General features: G+C 35.1%; 1 protein-coding gene across 2 annotated transcripts in view; it reads right to left on the bottom strand.

Moving 5' to 3' along the window:
• Nucleotides 1-18230, bottom strand: part of SMYD3 (SET and MYND domain containing 3) — a 1048891-nt gene that overhangs the window by 825067 nt on the left and 205594 nt on the right. The gene's annotated exons all lie outside the window — the stretch shown is intronic.

The following is an 18230-nucleotide window of genomic DNA, read 5'->3' as shown; positions in this document are numbered from 1 at the left end:
CTGACTCCAAGGCCAGTGCTCTCTCCACTGTACCGCCTAGCTGCCCCTATGCTGAGAGATACAACACAGGAGCAGTTGGGAGGTTCAGTAGATAATGCTGGGATTGGAGTCAGGAAAACCTGAGTTCAAATACAGACTTGGACACCAGCTGGGTGATCTGGTAAAATCACTTAACCTCAGTTTCTTCATCTATACAATGATTTAGAAAAGGAAAAAGCAAACTAACTCCAGTATCTTTGCCGAGAAAACCCCAAAAGAGATCACAAAGAATCAGATACCCACAAACAACTGGATAGTGTTGGAAGTCAAGAAGACCAAGTTCAAATTTGGTCTAAGACACTTACAAGCTGAGGGACCTGGTCAATTAAGCTTCTTCTGCCTTAGTTTCTTCTTTTGTAAAATAGGAATAATAACAGCTTCTACCACTCAAGGTTGTTATAAGGATCAAATAAGACTTGTAAAGTCCTGACCACCTAAAGTAGTTAGCAAGTAAGAGACACTATATAAATGTTTTATATCATCATCATCATCATCATCATCATTATTATTATCATTGTTATAATTTAAATAAATAGCCAAATACACAATAATTTAAAGAGGGAGAAAGAACTAACAGCTAGATGGATGAGGAGAGGCTTTCTTATAAAATATGGTTAAGCCCTGAAGGAAGCTAGAGATTATAAAAGACAGAAGTGAGGAGGGAGTGAATGCCAAGGATCAGGACAGCTTCTGCAAAAACAAAGGCAGGAAATGGAATGCCAAGTTTGGGAAATAGCAAATAGACCATTTTGGCTGGAATACACAGTATGTAATGGGAATGGTGTTCAGCAAGTCTGGAAAGGAAGGCTAGAGTGAGTCAGATTGGCTTTAAACTCTTGTTTACATTTTGACCTGAAGGTAATATGGAATGTAGGGGGAAGTTAAGAATAAATGGAGAGTCCATTTTTACATCCAGCAAAGTGCCAAAAACTTGTACCTTTTTCAGGTTGTCTTTAAAACTTCACTTCTAACAGGTTGTCTTTCAGCAAGATATATTCTCAGGCTCAACACAACATCCAGAACACCAAAGCCAAATGCTTCCGCCAATTCACCCCAGGACCCAAGGGCCGTTATCAGTCACAGGGATGGCCAGTTAATATGGAAGAATGAGAGCAACTTCAGAAAGCCTTGATGAATTGTCACAGTCTTAGAGATGTTAATATAAAATCTTAGGAGGGATACAAAAGTTAATAATGAGGAACTCTGAAAAGGTAGGAGAGGCAGAGTGGAATGGAAAGATTTGCTTTTACATGATTCCAAAATGCTTTTCTTCAAGATGTCAGTCTAGAGTACAGGAACTATCTATCCAGAAACCTCCAACAGAAAGCAAATAGTCACAGTACAAATGGTCAAAAGTCCTTCATCTGAAGAAAAGCATACGTTCAAAAAAAAAATGATTCTAGATTCAGTACAAAAATAAGCAGCCTGGCTAATAGAGAAATAGCCAAAGAATATTTTGCTATATTCTCGGACCTACAAAACTTGAAGAGTTTAGGAATTTTTATTTAATCAGCAAAACTAACTTTGCATATTAGTCCACAGTGATGATTTAAATTATTCCATATGCTAATATTCACAGATTTTTTTCAAAATTAATCGTAAGGTATCTGTCACTAATACAAGACATATTTTATTTAGCTGAATAATCACGACATTTGCATCCTGACAGAGGAGGTTCCTCTCATGTCCTCAGCATAGACCTCAGTGGAAAAAACAAAAATGGAATTCAAACCAAGAGATCATTATTATGATCCTCCTATTAGGTTCTGGGATCACAGAGACTGAGATAACACCAACCCTGTTATCAAGAAACTTAGAACACAAAAGCAAGGAAAAAAAAAGTTAAGGGAATATGTATGTGTATTTATACATGCATTCAACTTTATGTGCTGACCTTTCAATATTTTCAAAATATTAGATGATGAGTCAAATGAGTTCTGTTCAAAGAATTGTCCCAAGGTTTGGGAGATCAAAGCTTTTGCCCTTTACCCCCAAATTGATAGGGCACTGAAACCAATTACCTAAAGAAAACTAAGAGTCATTCCTTCATCCAGGATCCACAACCCAACTTTTTCCTCTTTTCTGGTGAGAGAAACAAAGGAAAAGAAAAATTCATGTTCCTGCATAAAATCTATCCCATGTATGTAGAGTTTAGATATGATACCATTCTCAACCCATTCAATCACAAGTCTTTCTCTTCCATGCCCCAATAGTTTTCACATAATTTCAACCCTCTACATCTTTTTTATGCCAGGCTACAAACAAAGGAAAAGCAAAGGACAAGTCTGTGCCATATCCCAGAGCTGTTGGGAAAGTCTTTATGATGACACAATCATTCCAGACCTCCCTAGCTGAGGACCACACATGCTCATACATCCACTTCCCTACCAAAGAGAAGATTCTATTAAATACTTTCAAGGCCTTTCTCTACTGAATATGGTAAGCCTTCTATAATACCACTATGGATATTACACTGATTTTTCTCCTCTCCAGGTCCCCTAAATTAAAAAAAAATCAATTTATTTGTGAGGTAAGGCTTTTCTTTCCCCTGGTGTAAATATTTCAATTCAGAGTAATATATAACTCTCCTTGTATGTGCAAAAATATACAAAAGCATTCGAAACCAACTAAAATGTCAACATGCTTTTTAAATAGGGATTTCTTTCCAAAAGAAGCTATGCCCTTATCATAATCTACCATGATGGTGGCAAGCACAAAGATCACTTAGGGGAAATGAATTCAATTCAAGAGCCGCTTACAAATCTCTGAGGCTAAAACCTTCAGGTCATGTCCATCACCATCCAGATTCCCTTAGGAATATATTCTTTCTCTGGCTCCCTGACAATGTAAGATCCAAATCATAACACACAAGATCCTTAAGGGAAACAGATTCAAGAGTTCCTAAGAATTTGGGCAAGGACTGTTCTTTGCCTCTTTTTGTATCCACAGCACTTAGTACAGTGACTGACACATAGCAGATACTTAATAAATGTTTATTGAGCTGAATTTGAAACCTTTCTTGCCATCCACTTTTCCACTCTCTGAAACCACACTAAAATTCCCAAAGAGCTTCAGTCAATCTGTCCAGAATACCTCAGGGCTGAAAATGATAAAATACTGAATTAAATATCAACTGATGGACTCAAGATGCAAATAAGACGTAATTTTTGTACAAGTCATTTTGTTTGTTGTTGCTTAATTATGCATACTTCCTTCAAGAGTTTTGTTTTTCTTTTTTTTTTTCCAATATGGAGATGGGGTGTAATGAAGAACAGGTATGGGAATAAAGTAAAGGAAAAATAAAGGAAAAATAAAGAAAGAAGAATCACTGAAGCTTTTTCAAAATACACAGAAGAGAACAGAGTGCCAGAAAGAATCACAAGCAAAGAGGACAAGTTTAAAAATAACATGATGAATTTATTATATATATTTAGAAAGAAAAGTGAGCTATACATAATAGAGATTTTTAGTTTAAAGTACAATCTTTTTTGTTGTCATTCTACTATGTATATGGAATTGCCCATTTTACTTGGTGTGTGTTAAGTTCAGATTGAAAATGTTTTTAAATATCAGAAATGTTTTTAAATATCAGAAATATTGTCTCTTTTTACAAAAATAGAACTCCATTTAAAACACCCACAAAGATAACAAACTATTATTTTCTAAGCTCCAAATTACATATCTTCTAGGTGTCTTATTGGCAACTCAAATTCAACATGAAATCAACATTCCCCCCAACATGGATCATTTCCCCAATATTTCTCTTTTTGTTAGTGGCATTACCATCCTACCAATCTCTCAGATCCATAACCTTGGAGTCATTTTTATATCTCCCCTGTCTCTTTGATCCATACATCTAATTAGCTGAAAAAAGCTTAGTTATTTCTGTCTGTTAATCAGTTAACAAATATTTATTAAGCACTTACAATATGCCAGACACTGCCTTCCATTTTAATACAAAGGTGAAAACTGCCCTGACCCCAAAGCACTTCCATTTTATTGAAGTAAAATAACTTGTATTTCTAAGTTTATATATAAAAATATATAAGCTAATGAGTATTTTCTCCAACAGTCCTTTCCTTTCCTTTTCCATAATTTGTTAGTTGTCTATGTCTTCTCACCTAGTCTATTACAAAAGTCTCTTTTTTATTTTACTTCATATCTTATCTCAAATCACATATTTTTATCCTTTACTTCTCTATTCAAAATGATGCAGTAGTCCAGTTTAATACAATGCATCCATTAAAGTGTGCAGACATTTGTTAAACATTTGGTATGTGCAAGATACAGAAAATAATCTCTGTCCTCCAAAATCATTCAAATCATAAATTCCTCTAATTCAAGACAAATACTTATCTACCTACCTAGCTTTATTTTGTATTAGGCCTTTTCATATATTGTGAACATTCTAGCTAAATTATATTATTGTGCAGCCCCATTTTTCATTCTGCTCTCTCTTGCTTCTATTATGAATCAGTAAATCATTGAACATTAGTTCCATGGTCATATATATCAAGGAATCTTATAATTGTCAGAAAAGAATTTATAAAACTGTGTTCTTCTCTAGTCAAATGACTCTCTGTAAAAGACCAAAAACAAACAAATAAAAGAATAGGATCTCATAACCAACTGTCCACATCTTTAAGGTAATCACAACTATAAAATTATCAATACTTTAAAGCTTATAGAATGCTTTCATGTTTTCTCATTTGAACCTTACTGCAACCCTTCAAGGTGGGTGACATTGTTATCCATAGTTCACAAAGAACTGAGGCTGAGAGAGATTAAAATGATTTGTCTAGGACCCTCTTCTCCCTCTAGCACGTTCCCCTTGATGTTATCATCATGAAGTCAATAATCATCTCTATGTCAATGATGTTTAGATCTACTTTCTTTTCCATCTTATCTTCCCCATTCAAATATAAGCTCCTTTAAGGCAGAGACTGTCATTCTTTCTTTTATTTGTATTCCCAGTGCCTGAGATATATTACGTTCTTGATAAATGCTTGTGGAAACTCTAAAGTACTATCTCATAACCATCAGATCAGCATAATTGACAAAAAGGGAAAATGACAAATGCTGAAGGAACTTTGAAAAACCAGGTATACTAATGCATTATTGCTGATTGATCCAGTCTTTCTGGAAAGTGGAAGTTAAAAGTTTGGAGGAGAGGAAAATGTGAGGTTTTTTTTTTTGTTTGTTTATATGTTTTTGAGGGAAGTGGAGAAAAAATATGGAAAATCATGAGCAGAGTTCAAAAAGGGATGGCTAGCATGGACATTTTTACTTAAAAAGAAGGTTCTAGAAGGACAAGTCAATCAGAGAAAGCTACCATAGTTTCAGAATGCATTTCTAGTAGAAGTGTAGGCATGAGAGTGAGGAGGCTGCAATGACAGCTGACAACCAATAAATCAGAAGTTCAAAATAGTTAATTCGAATAAATAGATCCCTGCAATGTGGGGACTAGCTCTGTTGAGGTTGGGTGACAACGGTCTAGCCATCCAATCTCTGAAAGTCTCTCCTGGAAACTGAAGGCAAGAAAAGTTACATTGCTTAGCCCACAGAATTGTTGTGGGGAATTCAACGAGAAAATACAAATAAAATATTTTGCAAAATTCAAGAATCTAGATAAAGGAGTTCTCCTTAATAATGCAAACTTGACAGTTCTAAATAACAGAATTTGGGTGGAGTTTTTTTGCTGTTCTCAATTACTTTTTTTTCTTTTTTGGCTTGCAAATCACTAAGAATTTCTGAAGAGCTACCATGGCAGGGAAATTGGAGACTTTATGTGCAAAAGTTATACAGGTCACAGCCTCTGGCTTCTTTCAGCTAGTCTGGCACTTTTCCTATGTTTAAGAAATCAATTAAATGGCTACTACTATGTAGGATCTGCCAAACCTAGAGTACAGAAAGGATGCTATATATAGGACTGCAAATCAGGTAACAACTGAAGAATAAAAATGGTAGGTATCCTAAGGCATAATGGAAATAAACCTATACTCTAAAAAATGCAATTAAGATCATGTTTGACCTGAAAGGAGTTTAGTTCATCACATAGTAAGAGAAAGGATAACAGATGTATTTCACAGGTATTCATGTCATCCATAAAATATTAGGAGAAGATTCCTGGAAGGAATTGTTAACAGACTTTCCAGGGACCATGTTTAGATTTCAGTAGTACTATGAACTTAAATGAGAAACAAAATAACTTTTTTAGCTTTACTAATCTCTAACTGGAATTTAGCATTCCTTCAATTAAAAACAAAAGCAATAAAACATTATTCTGGAAATGAGTCCATACCATCTCTGCCTCCTAGATTCCTTCAGGTCCAAGATAAAATCTTCTTCTATAAGAAACCTATTCTATTCCCCACTTAATGCTAATGCCTTTTCTCTGTTGACTATGTCCTGTTTGTTCTGTACGTAACTTGTTTTCACATAAATGCTTGCATGTAGTCTCATTCTTTAGACCATGACCTCCTTGAGAGCAGGGATTATCTTTTGCCTTTTTTCACAGCCTTCAATGCCAGATACAGTATCTGGAAAATAGAAAGGGTTAAAATATGTCTCTTGACTGACTAATCAGAATGTCAAAGAAATCACTGATGCAAAGAGACTGGGGCAGCTAGGTGGCACAGTGGATAGAACACTGGCCCTGGAGTAAGAAGAACCTGAGTACACTAATACACTTAATAATTGCCTTTCTGTGTGACCTTAGGCAAATCACCTAACCCTATTGCCTGACATAAATAATTTTTTTAAATGGTTAAGACTCCCTTTCCTAGAAGAAGGTTTCCTGTAGGTTGGGTAGATTCTGTATGAATGATTTATTAAAGAACATAGATAGGAATTACACAAGATGAGAAAGTAGAAAAGAGTATATTCACAAAAGAAGGTAATATATCACCAATCTATCAGAGTATCCCCCTATAGCAATTCTGAGAAACAAAATGCTTTTCATGACAGTTTTCAACAGCAATGCTAAATAAATGCCATCAGTATAATAAATACACAAAAAGGAACACTGTTCATTGCATCAACTCCACTAAAATATTTATTAAAGACATCTATATGCAAGATATGACTTTGAACTGTCAGGGATTGAGGATGAGCTAAATAAGGAGCTTGTCCTCCAGGAATTTGCAATCTAGTAGAGATTTTACAAGTCACTATTACAATGTAGAACAGAAAGAGGACTCTAAGAGAGGGTACACACAAAATGTTTTGTGAATCAGAGAAGATAAGGTACCACAGCGGGTTCAGGAAAAGCTTCATAGAGAAGATAGCATTTGTACTAGGTCCTGTAGGAGCTGACCTTTCAGGGACCACTGGCAGGATGAGAAGTTCAAAGTTCCATGTTTCTAGACAGAGGTAAAGGCATCATTATGAAAGGGAAGAATGAAGATAAAAGAAGAAAGAAAAATTGATGGAACAAAACAACAAGTAGGAGGAGAGAAGAAAAAGAGGAAAAGTAGGGAGACTAACTTTGGCAAAGAAGAAACCTAGCTTTCATGCAGCTGCCTACTGAAACACATGTCTGACCAAGTCACTCTTCAGATCAAGTTTTTCTTGCATCTATGATGAAATAAAACTCTTCCATTTAGGTTTTTTTGTTTGTTGTTTTTTTTTTTTTTTGCAAGGCAATGGGGTTAAGTGGTTTGACCAAGCCACTCAGCTAGGTAATTATTATTAGGTTGTCTGAGGGCGGATTTGAACCCAGGTACTCCTGACTCCAGAGCCAGTGCTCTATCCACTGCACCACCTAGCCACCCCCCCATTCAGTTTTTAAAGACATTAGTATTCTGGCTCTTGTATACTTTTACCAGGATTACTCAACATTATTCCCTTTTATGAATTCTATGATCCAGTTAAACGTACCCGATTGTATTCCCATTCTAAAACATTCATCTCCCATCTCCATTCCTTTTGTATAAGTAATCCATCCCTCGCTCTACCCCACTCCCATGCCTGTATTATACTCCTCTTTTACCTACTTCTCACAGAATTCTCAGCTACTTTTAAAACTCAGCCCAAGTGACCAAGGAAGCCATCGTGATTTCCCCAGCTGCTAGTGTCCTCATGTAAATTACTTTATATAATTTATATTTAATTTTTATGTATGTATTGTTGCCCCCAATATAAAATAATTTCTTGAAGGCTAAAACTATTTTTCTCCTTAAATCCCTAGTTCCTAGGAAAGTGACTTACAACACATATATGATTTTAACAAAGATTTCTTGAACAAAGGACACAGTTTTGGAAATAAAAAACAAAACTGATTGAGTCCTCATAATAATAACAGCTCATCTTCTAAGATTTAGGGAGATAACAGACAGATTTGAGAGGACTATAAAAAGCCTGAAGGAAAATGTGACAAGGAACCAACAAAAGATAACCCAAAGTATTTTTGAGAATCAGTGAGGGCCTGTTGAGAAAAATTAATGAGAGAAAAAATACAATTGACAAGATGTCTAGTTTCTTCCTTTTTTTTTAGGTTTTTGCAAGGCAAATGGGGTTAAGTGGCTTGCCCAAGGCCACACAGCTAGGTAATTATTAAGTGTCTGAGACCGGATTTGAACCCAGGTACCCCTGACTCCAAGGCTGGTGCTTTATCCACTATGCTGCCTAGCCACCCCCAGTTTCTTCTTTTAACTTGTATCCTCTTCCAAGAAAGACTCAAAATCAAACAAATTGTGATCACTCAACCTGATATTGCTGTATAAATTAACTTACAATAATGTATTAGGTACATTACAAAAATGTAGTAGGAGATATGTCCAACTGCACTAAAAGAGGAAAAGAAATTCCCTCTGCACTAAGCTCCCAATGGTTGAGTAGGCATGAAGCCCATATAGGAGAAAAAGAAATCTCTGTCAGCTTTTTATTTTGTTTTCTACCAAAATTGTTTGATGCAAAATAAATGTCCCATTTTCTATCCTCCAAATGGTGATGCCACATGAAACTGCAAACTGTCAAGTGAATGAAGATGTGAAAAAATTGGGATCCTCAAAAGAAAAAAGTTAGGCTAAGCAGGGTTTCTAACAGCTGCAGTTGGTTGACAAGAATAAATTAAAACAAATTAAAATCTCTCTAGAGCTGGAAATACATGGCAGAGATTTGGTGATAGTATACGGAAGAGAACAACTCTTGAATGCTGTGACAAATGCAGAAACAGGCAGCATCTTTCTACTGATCTTAGTCAAATGGACAACATTTTGAAGAGTTGCACAAAGTCATTAGCTTCACCCTTTCTTCCGAGTTACTGAAGTCCAGTAGCAGGACAAAAATCAAGATGACTGGCCATGGTTTAGGATGGAGTGGATAATCTTGTTGACCTGGATGCCAGATTAAGCTATAAATTCTCCACAGTGCCTGCTTCAGCCACCTTCAAGATCACTGAAAATAAACCATTCTCATCTATACATTCTCCTGGAGACATCATCACACACTTGGGACATACATTCCCTTAATTCACTGATGGGTTCGAAGACTGTTGGTAAACCTCAACTGAGACAATTTATCAAGGTGGGGTGCTGTGCCTGCTATAGTTTTTTGGAGTCACAGGTAAAAAAGCTGGGTGACAGATATCAAAAATGTGGTAATAGGAAAAAAACAGACAAAAGTTAGTTGATTTTAAATTCTAACTCTCATTCTCACTAGAATTCAAAGGGCAAGAAATTATTAAGTGGGCACTTGGCTATGCCTGGTTGCTGGTGTCATTCCCCCATCATTCTTGGAAGAGAACCAATGACATCACAAAGTTGATACACTGCCTTGCACTGAAATTGAATTTATGTGAGTCAGAGATGCACAAGGTCAACAATCTCATTCTCTCCTCCAGAAACATTGGAGTCCAGTAACAAGACAAAAGTTAAGACAATTGGTGCAATATGGTGTCAGGCATTACAGACACAAAGTCAAAAACAAAATAGTTTCTACCCACATGGAGCTTGCAAGTTAACTTCTGTTGCCTCTTTGCCTCTTAATCCCTCTATATCTCAGTTTCCATATCCATAAAATGAAGAAGATATCTGTAGTACCCACTTCATGAGGTTTCTTAGATGATCAAATGACATAACACATGCAATGGGCTTTGTAAATCTTACCACACTATTCAAATTCCTATTCCACTACTCCTACCATTAAAGGACATAAGTAAAATAAATAAGCTAATCAAAGTTTTATATCTTTTAGAAATGGCAACCATGTCTCCTAGTCAACTGAAGAACCATTCCATAAAAAAAAAATTAGCAAAAGTAAGATAGGTAAGGACCATTCCATTCCAAAAAAATAGAGGAGTAAGATATTTATTAAGAAAGAGAATTGAATTAAAAGAATGATAATATCCTAGAATTCAGATGTGGAGCTGAAAGGGACCTTAGAAATAATCAAATGTAACCTCTCATTTTACAGTTCAAGAAACTGAGGCCAAGAGAGGTTTAGTTATTTTTTTCTTTTTTTTTCCTTAGGTTTTTGCAAGGCAATGGGGTTAAATGGCTTGCCCAAGGCCACACAGCTAGGTAATTATTAAGTGTCTGTGACCGGATTTGAACCCAGGTACTCCTGAGTCCAGGGCCAGTGCTTTATCCATTGCACCACCTAGCTGCCCCTAGTTATTTTTCCCAAGGTTACACAGATTCTTGTCAAACCGAGATTTCAAACACAGGTGCTCTGACTAGAAACTCTTTCTAAAATACAAAATATGAAATGACTTGAGAGGTAAGCTGATTCAACCCCTTTATTTAAGATCAAGTCTCTCACCAGGTCTTTGCTAACTTATTATCTGTATAACACATCTCCAACTCTAAGGATGTCCTAAGATTTTTACTCTAGAGTCCAATTTTCCCGCATAAACCCAATCTTTGTAATCACATGGACTTACATAGATTTAACTATCATATCTATTCAGATGATTCAGAACTATAAATTCATCCCTATTCTCTCCTATGACTTTAGTTCTACCTAGTAAATAATAAAAAAAACATGTCCTGGGGATATTCTAAATTCATCATGTCCAAAATTGAATTCATTATCTTTCTCCCCAAACTTCCCTTAGCTAAACTTCCTTATCTGTATTAAAGGCAATTCCATTATTGCAGTCTCACAGATTCATAACCTTGACATTTTCCACAACTCTCTACTCTCCCTCACCTCAAATATCCAATCAGTGGCCTCACCTTGCTGGTACCATCTTCACAACATTTCTCATAATCAATCCTTATTCTCCACTCCAGTAACTACCATCTTAGTTTAGACCCTCATCATTTATTTCCTACATTATTAAAAGAGCCTCAAATTGGTCTCCCCACCTCAAGACTCCAACCAATTCTATTCATTTTATAGCCTGTTGCCAAAGTGATTTTCCTTAAGTGCCAATCTGACCGTGTGTCTTCCCTACTCAATCAACTCAAATGGCTCCTTTTTTTTCTCTTGGGATCAAATATAAACTTCTCTGTTTAGCTTTTAAAACCCTACACAATCTGGTCCCAATCTATCTTTCCAGCCTCATTGAACATTACTCTCCTTCCCTCACCCTGTAGTGTAATCAAATTGGCCTTCTCTTTTTTCCTCATTCATAACATTCCATTTCCTATCGCTGAAACTTTGGACTAGACAGCCTTCTATATGTCTGCAATACACTTCCTTCTAATCTGTGCTTCAAATGATCCTTCTCTTTTTTAAAATTCAGTTCAAGCAACATATTTTTACATAATGCATTTTCTAGTTCCAACTGCTAATATCCTTCCTTCAAACTAAGTTGTGTTTTATTCTTTTCTATAAAATTGTATTTAGTTTCATTTATGATACATATTTATATATGTGTGCATATATAATATATACAAACATATACTCATATATATGATATATCTATATATTAATATATGTATGGAGAGAGAGATTGTTACTGTACATTCATTTCAGTCATGTCCAACTCTTCATGATCCCATTTGTCATTTTTTTCTACAGTAAGGCAAACCAGGGCCACAGAACTAGTACATGTATGAAGCCAGATTTGAACTCAGGAAGGTGAGTCTTCCTACCTTCAGGCCTGGTATTCCATTCACTGTGACAGCTAGCTGCATGCATGTACACACACACACATTATATTAATCATATTAATTATATTAATCATATATATTATATATCATATCATATTTATTATATTATATATGTTTAACAAGCAGGCTGGGGTAAAAAAATCCATGAACACAAACATTTTAAATTTAATCTGAATTGGTAACACTTTTTAAAGTCTACACAATCAAATATATATATATATATATATATATACATATATATGTAGATATATATGTATATATATATATATATATATATATATATATGTATGTATAAAAGTTCCTTGAGGATAGAGATCACATCTTTTTTTCTATCCTTAACAACTAGCACAGCCCTGGCATAGACTACATTCTTAATAAATACTTATTGGTTGATGATTTCTTCTTAGAATTACCTTAGCAGATACATTTTAACTTAAGAATCAAAACAGATTTTAAACTCTTGAGTAATTTTCTTCAATCTTATTACAGTAGACAAGAGTTCTGGGTCTGGATACAGGAAGATCCAAGTTCAAACCCTGCCTAAGACACTTACTAGTTGGGTGACCCTAGTCAAGTCACTTAACCTCTATTTGCCTTTGTTTCTTCAACTGTAAAATGGAAAAAATAATAACACCTATCTCATAGGATGGTTGCAAAGATCTAATGAGAGAATTATTGCATAGTGTCTGGTACACAGTATGGGCTATATAAATGTTCGTTTTCCTCACCTTGCCCTAGTGATCTAGGTAAGAATCAAAAAGTCAAACTAACAAGGATTCACAAATAAAGAAGCCCTCATCTCATATAAGCTTTGGGGAGGAACACCTGAATGTGGCTTTAATATTTCCACCCTTATACAGAAAGTTTTCATCAACTAACCACTAGGATGATAAATTGCAAGTGTTGAAGGAGGTATATTGTGAGACTCAAATCAGATAATGGACATAAATCATTATACAAACTTCTAGGAACTATATAAATACCAATGATTATCATTAATTTTAACCAACAGACACTAGGTCTTCAGTTTGTTGACTAACTTCCTCAAGCCTTCTATTGCTCTACTGTTCAGCTGGAGCAATGTTTATAGAGTAACAGAGGGATTGGTAGCAAATGTTTAATAAGTAGACTGGGTAAAAAAAAATCCATTAACACATACTTTTAAATTTAATCTGAATTAGTAACACTTTTTCAAGTCTACACAATCAACAAAACAACAAATCAGATCCTGGTTTGTAGTGATTACTTCAGTATAAAAACATTCATATTTTAATAATGGTAAACCAGTTAGAGTTGGCTCCAGCAGACACCTGCTTTAAACTCTTTTCCAATTAGAATTGTCTTCAAATTTCAGATACAAGCCAGTCTTCTCTTTAGATTCTCAACACATGTACAATTAAACATCATTCTGACGCAAGGCATATAGTTATTTGTAAAATGAACAGAAGAATGTGGCTTCCTCCATTATTACTGCTTGGGGTACAGTATTCTAGAAACTGACTTATTAAATCACACTGTTAAGTGCTTACTAATGTGGGATTAATTTTCTACCCATCAAAAATGAATCAAGTCATTCCACAACTAAGCATAAAATGTAAACCCAAGTACATGATTCACATTTCTAAAGAGGTTTGTAATTATCAACATAAAATAGAGCCTCTCTCTGCTAATACAGTATTTTTTAAAAGTGTGTAAACTGCAATTTGATGCAATGCCCAGCTGCTAATTTTGCTCAACAATTAGCTCAATTAGAAGTGAACACATTAATGAATCAAATGAAATCCAGCAGAGGTGAAATAAAGCTCATTGAATTTGATTGAAATTGGTTTGCTGACTATCGCCATCATTATGCTTTCTTTTAATTTTGGGGGGGGACTCCTTTTGGAGGACTCCTTTCAGGTCATCTCTGAATGCTCTGAACAGATTGATGCCATCACCACCTGTGAGGCACAGGGTAGACTATAAAGGGATTCTATTGTCTCCTATAAACCAGGTATCTCCTTGGTATATAGCTTCACTTCACACAGATGAATTATCTCCATTTTAAACAGCCTAAAACTGAGGAAGGGAAAAACTGTAAGGTCACTTTAGCTAAAACTCCACGCTCCAGGGTGTCAGAAAGAACTAACAGAAGTTAATTCTGTCCCTTCAAATTCCTATAATTCAGCAGCTTCCACTTTATGATGCAGAAAAATAAACAATCACTCTAAGCTACCACTGGAAGCTTCAATCTGCCTTTGATAAAGTAGGTTTTCAACAAATGTTTCTTGGATGAATTTTCAATGAATATGGCAGCCACTTATAAGAGAAACTACAGTAGTATTATGTGCAAGAGAATTGCTAGGATGCTTTAATAGTAAAAGATTTCCTCCCTCTCTCTTCCCTCTAATTTTAACTGAGCCCTATCTATTCATCATACTCATCATCCAAGATCCAAAGATAACCTGCTCAATTTAAGTCTTGCCTTACTGGGCCTTGGAAAAACAAATCAAGTAATGGGCATAAAACAGACCCTCTGGGTAGCAGAAACACAAAGAGACTCAGTGTTACAGAGAGCCTGTTCTCAAGGACCTCAAATATATCAGAATCCTATAGCCAGCTACAATAAATGCTACAGTAAACTAAACTAGCAAGCCAAAGCTCTGTCCCCCTAAGGTGTGCACATTATAGATTTTATGCTACTAACTCACAACTATTATATTCATTTCCTTCCCAAGTGCTTTTGCCTCCTGTTCATAACCATTCATACCTCAGCTTGTCAGTTTAATCCTGTGTGACTTTTTTAGGTATCCCCAATAATTACACTATTTAAAGCTATACCTTTAGGTAGAGATAAACAGTCATTTAAATGCATTCTTCCAGGCCATCTCTGATTCCTACACAAGCTACACACCGATACACATACACATATGAGCTAGTCTTATTTCATCTAGTAATATTTTTCATCTCACTTGCTATTTTCCCATTATCTTCTACAGTAAATCTGACCATGGAATTATTATGGATACCACAGTAAACAGCTAATATATGTTGTACACACATGTGCTCTATAATGAATCAAAATGGCATACCGTCCATTCCTACCTCCACTCTTTCTAATCACATAATGGCCATTTTTCTTTATTGCTCTACAGAAGGAAATAAGTGACATAATAAAGATGGCTTCACAAAAATAGTACAAAAAAATTCCAAATGCAACATTTTCTCAGCAAGAGATATTTATGTGGTTGCCGGAATGTGTCAGAAGTAGGGCTAAAAGATTTGTGTTACAAATGCCATAGTGATACTATGTATATAGATCTTGTGATTATCACTTTAATCACCAAATTAAATTTGACATGAAGAAAAAAGTTAAGCCTTCATATTTATTTCTTGAATGATTTCTATGGATATAGTATTACTTTTAATCTCCTACCTCCTCCCCAGAAAAAGTATTTTTCTGGCTCTATCAGAGAATATAATATAAAAACAAAGGACATGAGAAATGAGATGAAGGAAATATTTCAGTTATTTTTAACTTTTTATGTCTTTCCATGGGAGAAAGATAGAGTAGATAGGGTATTTTTATTTTTTATTTCTCCTCTTATTGAGATCTATAAGCAAATAGGCTCATGTACCCAATCCTATTTTCTTGTGTCTGAAGACCTCTGGTAAAGGTCAAGACCTCCTCAAAGAGGTTAAAAACAAGGTTCTGGGAACAAAATGAGGTTTCCAAGGAAACCTCCATTTAGGTAAGAGAAGACAGAAATAGAGAAGAAAACTGAGAAGACAAAGGAAGAATAAAGTCACCTAGCAAAAAAAAAAATAGGAAAAAGAAAATAGAAAAGGAAAAAGTCCTAGAAGATAAACAAGCCCTGAGAAGCTAAAAGACCAACAAAAAGAGAGGAAGGAGCTACTATATTTAGTTATTATTGTGAAGGGTTGAGTTCTATACTATCCCACTGAATTTGAGTCTTGATATATTAATGAGATGAGATGATGTCTCAATCAATCACTCAAGGGCCTCAGACTAAGGATCTCCAGTTAAGAATGATGTTGCACATCGTTCTCACACAGGCTAAAGAAACTTGGCCACACCGTAAAGATTTTCTATAAATTATCAATCAATTGGAGAATTCAATTTTCCTGAAATTGGAGCAAGTATGACTTTTGCATGTATCCCTGATGAGGAACCATGGGAGAAAAAGGAAGGACAGAAAGGAGATGCTTTGGCTTTGGTCAGTTTTCCTTCCTTTCCCCTCCTTTAACCCAAGGAAGACTTTTCAAGCTTCAAAGGGTTCAAAAGAAATTGAATTTTCCAAGTCCACATCAATATCCTTAATTCTGTAGGAGCCAACATCAGACTTTTAGGCACTAAAAAGGGAGTAGTAAAGAAATTATATTGTGAGTCAATGTCAACTCTTACCAAGTCCTGAATAACCTACATAAGGCTAATACCGAATAAAACACTATTAAAACAAAAGTATTAAATGAAACTTCAGAGGGTCACAAATGTATAAGCAAAGTAAGTGGGAAAATGGGGTAATTTTAAAAGCTTGGGACTGACTCCCTTCTTGAATGATAATAGTATTGAAAAAAGAAAAGTGGAAGAAGGAGAAGAAGGGAAGAAAAGACAGTTACATTATGTTTTAGGGTAACTTCTTGAACACCCCACAAATGGAATAAAAGAAGTTCCAGAAACAAGGAGCTATGAGTTACTCCTTTTCTACTTAGCTGAAACCACCTTCCCTTATATTGCAAATGTACTTCGGGAAAGTGTGTCACAAACCTATGAGGAGATGATATATTCAAACTTTTCTTAATGGGTCACCTTAGTAAATATATCTTCATAAAAACTATTTAAAGACTGACTAACTAAATGTTTCTTAAATGATCATCTTAATGTGCACACTAGTGAAGACATATGCCAAAGACATTAAAATTACTCCAGAGCCCTCCAGGGTACCTTTAGAACCTTGAGAGAGAGAGAATAGTCATACTCTTGGGATCTGATTCATCTATGAGAGTGGGAAATGAAATAAATATCCTCAAAGCTCACATGAGCTGTAAGTATCAACAAGGACAATGATAATGAAAGTATAGATAATCACAAGAGTTTAAGAAAAGAAGGACAAGATGCTTGAGAAGAAAATAAGGCATTATCTATAATTATAAATCATATTAGGAAAGCTTTAGTAATATCAAGTCATAAAGTAGAGCTTTATAAATTCACTCATTTTTCATTCATTCTACTGAACAATGAATCAGTCTATAAATATTTACTAATAAATGTCAGGAAGGTGTCAGGAAGTATGCCAGTCGATACAACTACAAAAACAAAATTCTTAAAAGTCATGAAGTTTACATTTCAATAAATACACATTATATAAATATATGTGTGTAGTGAATACAAAATAAATACAAGTTAATTTGAGGGAGAAGCATTGGTAACTGAGAGTATCAGGAAAGAATTTATGTAGGAAGTGGTGACCTTGGCAAGTAATTAAAAAAAAAATTTTAAAAAGAGGCAATGTTCAACCACAGTCAAGTCAAAAGACTTTATTAAGCTCTCACTTTTTATCAACTTTGATTAAGTTCTAAATATAAAGAAAGGCAAAAAATAGTCCCTGATCTCACAATTTGCAGAGGAAACAATATATAATCAACTATTTACAAACAAAATATAGACAGAATAAATTGGTGATAAGCTCAGAGGAAAGCCACTGAAGTTAAGGACTGGTAAAATTTGGTTGTAAAGAGAAACTTTGAGACTTGAAGAAAGAGAAGTCATGAAGTGATAAGGTTTGGAAAGTTCTAGAAATAGGGAAGAGTCAGTGAAAAATCATGGAGTCTTAGGCTAGATTGTCTTGTGAGAACAAGAGCATAGAATACAAGGTCAATAGTTCACAGAGTTTGTAGGGGAGATCCTGGAATTTTGAGATCCAAAATGATTCATTTTTCAGATCAAGACCTAAGGCCTTGAGTTGTAAAATGAAATGAGCAATATGATGTGGTAAATATGGATTTAGAATTAAATGACATGAGTTAGAGTTTCTTGCTACCCAACCTAGAGGACTCAGGGTCAGTCTCTCTGGGTCTTGTGTTTGTTCATTTGTAAAACTGAAGGGCTTTGATGATCTCTAAGGACCCTTC

Source organism: Macrotis lagotis, chromosome 2 (assembly GCF_037893015.1).
Source record: "Macrotis lagotis isolate mMagLag1 chromosome 2, bilby.v1.9.chrom.fasta, whole genome shotgun sequence".
In the NCBI taxonomy this organism is placed as follows: Eukaryota; Metazoa; Chordata; class Mammalia; order Peramelemorphia; family Peramelidae; genus Macrotis; species Macrotis lagotis.
This window is presented reverse-complemented; position numbering and strand designations above follow the sequence as displayed.